This window comes from Rhea pennata, chromosome 2, assembly GCF_028389875.1.
Source record: "Rhea pennata isolate bPtePen1 chromosome 2, bPtePen1.pri, whole genome shotgun sequence".
Classification (NCBI taxonomy): Eukaryota; Metazoa; Chordata; class Aves; order Rheiformes; family Rheidae; genus Rhea; species Rhea pennata.
In genome coordinates this window covers 103299418-103305417 of record NC_084664.1, presented here as the reverse complement: position 1 = coordinate 103305417, position 6000 = coordinate 103299418, and positions in this window count along the sequence as shown.

Here is a 6000-nt window from a genome sequence, read left to right as displayed (position 1 = left end):
AAACTAAGCAATAAGATCTCTATATTTCGTACTTTAAATCCCAAATCAAAAGGTTCTAATGCTCAATAGGCCAACTTCAAAATAACAGCCATTTTGCCCAAGGAGAGCAGTCTGAAAACTTCTGAAACTAGACTTTACTGCCTTATACCTCTTTTATCGTCTCCTTTTCTTATACAAGCACCTCTTAAAGCAAGTGCTGATGTTTCTGTGCAGGCTGAAAATTAAGTGTAAAAAAATAATTCCTCTGTGAGGAAAGAAGAGGAAGTATTGCTATAGCAAAAAAAAAAAAAAATAAATAAAAAAAAAAAAAAAAAAGAGAGATTTACACTATATTACCCCTATTATCAACTCTGTCCTGTATAAATGGGAGGTGACAGGACAGGCATCAGCATAGAATAAAATACATATCCAAAAATGATTTTCCAATAGTACTAGGGACAGATTTGATTCAGATTTTATTCTTGGGCAAAGTCAGTCTTTTTCTTAGCTACTACACCTGTTTACTTAAATCACTATTAACCAGAAAAGTCACACTACTGATTAATTTAAACCTCTATCAAACTATGCATCTCCCATTCAATCAAATTTCTGTTACAATAAACCTTGTATGAGAGTTTAAAAACATTTAAAGAAAATATTGTTATAAGTTATTAAACCCTGGTAATTGTAAATCTGTTTACAGTGAAAGTTCCTTTCAGATGGATAATGTCCTGCCTGTGTATAGAAGCCTCTGAACATTCTAACATTTGTGACAAAGATTTAAAAATGATTATATCCTAGGTAACTGCAAGCCCTATTTTAATGAAACAAGTCTGTTTGTACAGCTTCCTCACTGTATTTAGTTAAAATGGGAAAAGGAGGGAGGAAAAAAAAAATAAAAGAACAGTCTTAAAAACAAATCGAGCACTTATACTAAAGATACACTTTAGAAATACTGATGAGATGTTTTTGGTAACAAAATGTCTCAGTTTCAGTACAGGCAATACTGAAGTTCTCACACTTAAGTGCTTCGTGTATTTACCATAAATTATAAAAAACATACTACATTGATAGCAGCTAATGGGGCTTTCATAAACTTCATAATAAAAAAACATTCATACAGTGTACTTGCTGTATAAAGAAACAGTTTTCTGATAAAATTCCTTTTATAAAACAGTCTTGAGCACAAAAAATACAGAATATAAAATGCACATCACAGCATTTTATGGAGTTAAAGGTATTTCTAAAATGAAGTTTTTTTTTTTTTTTTCCCCCTTGGAGTGGCTCTGTCCCCAAAATCTCCATTTTATTACTTTTGATCACAAAAGTGAACCAAATTCAGGATATGTGACGCTGACAATAGAAAAACACACACCAGGCATCTCATCACAAGGCTGTGTTTACAGATGGCTAATGGGCATGATTTAGAGAGCAAATAAATGAATAACGTGAAGGCTTTCACACATAAGGCACTGTGATGAATGTAAATGCTTATTGCTTCTTTAAGGTCTGAAGACATCTGGGTAGCAAATTTGAAAAAGATTTGCCAGTTGGCAGATTTGCAGCAAAGATCCATTTGGAGGCTGAAAGCAACGACAGTGTGGGGCTAGAAATAAAGTGCAATAATGTTTTGAAAGGAATCACCACAGCAGAAACACTTTCTTTCAAGTGTATGACTATATCAGCATCCCAACAGAGCACAATGTGTGAGCATTTAAAGCATAACCTTTACCTAAAAAATAAAGCAATTTGGACAACATCTATATGACTAATTTATTTTGCAGTCTAAAATTATTCAAAAACACTTTACATTCACACTGAAATATCTCTAAGTTCTTTTGACACACAAGTCCCAGAGTCTCTGTTTCTTTGGAAATACTGAGCCAATACCCTCACCAATGTGTTGGCAAACCAAGTACTGCCATATAGATACATAATACAGTCATAACTAGAGATATGAATAAGTACGAATAAGAGTATCTCCCCATCACCACATGCTAGTCAATGGTAAAGCCACGTGTACGTTAACAAAGTATTTCTAAAACTCATGTGCTTTCTCAGACTTGAAAAATAACCCAACTCCCTACCTTTGCTCCTGAAGTATTCCCAGAGGCATGCTGATTGGCTTTGATCTAGTTTTACAAGTATTGACAGTTACTCTCTATCCAACTGAAGGAGAACTTAAAAATGCAAAGGCTAGCTTCTGCCATAACATTTCTCCATAGATGGCACTACAAGATGCCTGGGGACCACCGCCAGGTTCGTTCTCATTACATTGGAATGCAAATCTCCTGTGCTTGACCAATTAAACTGAAGGCTTGCTAGATAGCCTCCTATAGTATATGCTGGACAAAGAGTGGACAAGTGAGCAATGTCCAAGATTTCACTTGAAAACACGCTAAAGAAACGGGGCATTTTGTGGCAATTTCACCCAGAAGTCTTCAGAACAAAATGAATTTAAAAGATTAGGAAAGCTAATGGAATACAACACATATGGAGATTCCTCCCTGCTTGTCAGTGGAAACAATACTGTCTCTGGGATTAAATGCTAATAATGCATAAATACACAAAGCATATTAACAAGGTATCTAATTATTGCTGGTACAGAAAATTGCCTTTTGTAGAGGGGCAAACATTCAAAAGCTGAATAGCATGGATATTAATTTAGTAATCTTAAACACAAGAAGAAAGCTGCAAAGTTGCATGACAGTCGTGTAGACATAACCTCTGTTTAACTCAAGTGACACAACAGTGAAACCATATGTGCTAAGGTGAGAAAAATCCATTCTGTAAGGGCTAGGCCTCTCCTGAGGAAGTATATTGGACAACATCCAAGGATTGCAAGTTCCCAGCTTCACGCTCATTTTCCTCACAGTACAAAAACATGCATAACAATAAATCATTTGGCACACACTGAGTATCAAAGCAGAATGATTACAGCGGACCAGAGTAGCCCCTGCCTGAGCAGATAGGTTTGATCACGGCTGCTCAACTGCAGCAAGAGAGGCCAAAAGGGCTGTCATGAAGAATCAGAAAGGATGAAGGCTAGTCACCAACCCTCAGGTAGCAGTCTTCTAAAAAAGCATGAAAAAGATGCAAGAGCCCTCTATTACTCGTTTGCTGACAAAGTCAGATATGTTCCCCATCATTAGTATTCACATCTTTTATAAAACCTAAACTTCATATGCAGGTTCACCAGGCTTTCAGATTCACCTATTCAGCTGTGAACCCACCTACTGATCCCAGCCTAGGTTTTCAAGGGAAGCATCTTTAGCTCTCTCTGACATATGACTGAACATAGCCAAAAAATCCTGACAAGTGCTTTCTACCTAACTATGTCCATGTTTCAAGACTCCATAAAAGAGGATTTTTCAAGTGTATGAAATATTTTTCATTTTTCCTTCTTTCTTAGCAGTGAAATGTCTCAAGAACAGATGTCAGAAAACAGACATTGGGTTGGTCTTTTCTAGAAAAGTTCGTCATCTCTTCTTTCCTTCAAAGGAGGCAAATTATATTGATCACGTTATTGACTAAATGATCTTTATAATCTCCTCTAGTCTTAGAGTCTATACAGTTACAGAAAGTTTTAAGACATCAACATGAAGTTAGCAAGAACACATAGAAAACGGAAAAGATATTCCTTTAAAGAAGCTTAATGATTTATTTGTAGGTCTTTGTTTCTCAAAGATTACTCAGTGTGATATCCTGTAAGTGTATTATTTGATTTTTAATTCTTTCCTAACTTTGTAATGGAGAGCATAAAGTTGAGCATATAATACCACGTAGCTTTTGTTTGTTTGCTTGTCTGCTGTAGCCTGTTATTTCACAACTGTGGGAAAAGGAGATACAAAAGCTTGCCCCCTCAAGAGAAAGAAATGTATTTTTTGCAAGTTTACTCTTGCAGGTAATTCCAGAAGCCAAAGAAAGTTTGAGATTATTTAGCAGTTTACTGAAGCAGCTAAGAAACCTCTGAGGTTGTTTCATAAAACGTACTAAGGTGAAGCTGAGTTGAAGACCCAGAAGTGCTCTTGTGCTTTTTTTTTTTTTCTATATAGATTTTCTTGTGTTTGAAATCAACGTCCTCAGGAAGCTAGCCAGTTCTGGTGACAAGAATTTTACACCACTAGGACTCTGTCACTAAACTCTACTGTCTAAGGAAAAAAGATATATATAGAGAAAAGAAGATAGAGACATATTCTCAGTGGATACCAAAAGGGCATGAATTAACTCACACTTGGAAAAGATTTTTCCAATCTTTTGGAAAGATTCGCTTGGGATCTTTCCCATGGGAAAAGATCCCAAAACTACACAGTAGCACATTCACTGCAGTTCAGTAGTATTTACACTTTTCTATCAAAGTTGAGGAGGTAATATATCATCTTGCCAACAAGATATTACTTAGCCACAAAGTATACTTAGACCCTAAACAGAGGGGAGAAAGGATTGGGTACAGTGCTGTTATAGCCCTTATTCACAAACTGTGAAAGAATTATGTGACATAAATTGCAGCTCTGGTTGCTACTCGGTAATTAGGGATGCCTACGTATTTCTCAGGAGAGAGAAAAACGCAATAAAAGAAGTTCTTTCGTTTGGACATGTAACTTAGCGCACATCCTAGCATGAGAAGCAGAAAGGTATTATTTGTTTTGACTGACTGGGACAGAACAGGAAAGAAAAAGGAAATACAAAGGAGCAAGAGGAATTCGCAGAGTCTAAGAAAGCAATAGCTTATGGCCAAGTCTGCTATTAGGGTTTTAAAGATCACAGTCTGGATTTCTTTGAGGGATCCCTTCTTAATGTGTCCATTACAGTTCTGCAGGTTTAAATAGGGGTCATTCCCAGAGGAATAAAGTACACAACTACACACTAGAGAAATTCCAGTTATCCTTTTTTATCCAATACAGCTTCTCTTTGCTCACTCTTCCTTGTTCAGTGATAGTAACAAAATCTGTACATAAGGACAAAAGAATCAATTTGGAGAATAGAAATAATGTCCTTAACAGTTTTGAGAAATAAATATTACTCTGAACATCTCAACTCATCTTTCTCAGATGTTTAATGTTAAAACTACAGTTTAAGTAATATTGAGTCGGATATTAGAAAGCCATGCCAATCTGCAAAAGAAAATTAAAAAAATAAATCTAAAGCAATTTTAGAGGCTTTGGGTTCCAAGATTAGAAGTAAGCCCTGATATATATGGAGGAAAAACAGAAGGATTATTTCTCAATAAAAATCAATCCCTGGCAAAACTTATGGCCACATTTTCTACATTTTCCCTCTGAATATTTAACCTTTTCAGCTGAAAACCAATTCGAAACACACAGGAAACTGCTTTCAAAACTATTTAAAAAGAAAAAAAAAGAACACTTGGACATACGATCGTAGTTTCATTAGGGCTCAAATCCTCACTTTTTTTTTTTTTTTTTTTTTAAGATTTCCAAAAAGAATTAGATACAAGATTAAATAGAAGATTTAAATAGCAGGTTATGCACTGAAATTATGATTTGTGAAGTCAATTCCTTCAGCACTTGAGTCTTTTCAGGATCAAGGACACAGTCAGTTCCTTGTTCCTTAACAATAAAAATAAAAAACACTTTACCAAGCTGCAAGTAGGGGTAATAGTGTTTCTTAAATGTATGGTTGTTTTGCTTATACTTTGGGAACAATTTATTTTCACTGCAAAGCTTCTCACCCTTTCTTCTTTTCCTCTAGGAATAAAGCAATTACTCAAAAACAAGTTTCACAGAACAGGAACACCAGGATGCTACTCAAGGTCCCTGTGCCTTATTGAAGCCCCCAGCTCCACCCTGTGCTTCGCAACTGCAAGTCAGAAAAAACAGCACAAATAAATGATCAAGCAGAATTCTGCAGGACAACCTCGGGCCCTTACCACCACACCTGACTGTTCGCCTCAAAACAAAATATAAGGAAGACATCCTGAGACACTGCTTCTCAAATCTTTAAAATGTCAAAGGATAGAGGATAAGAGCAGCAGGGAGCCAGGAACTGGCGGGCTACCTG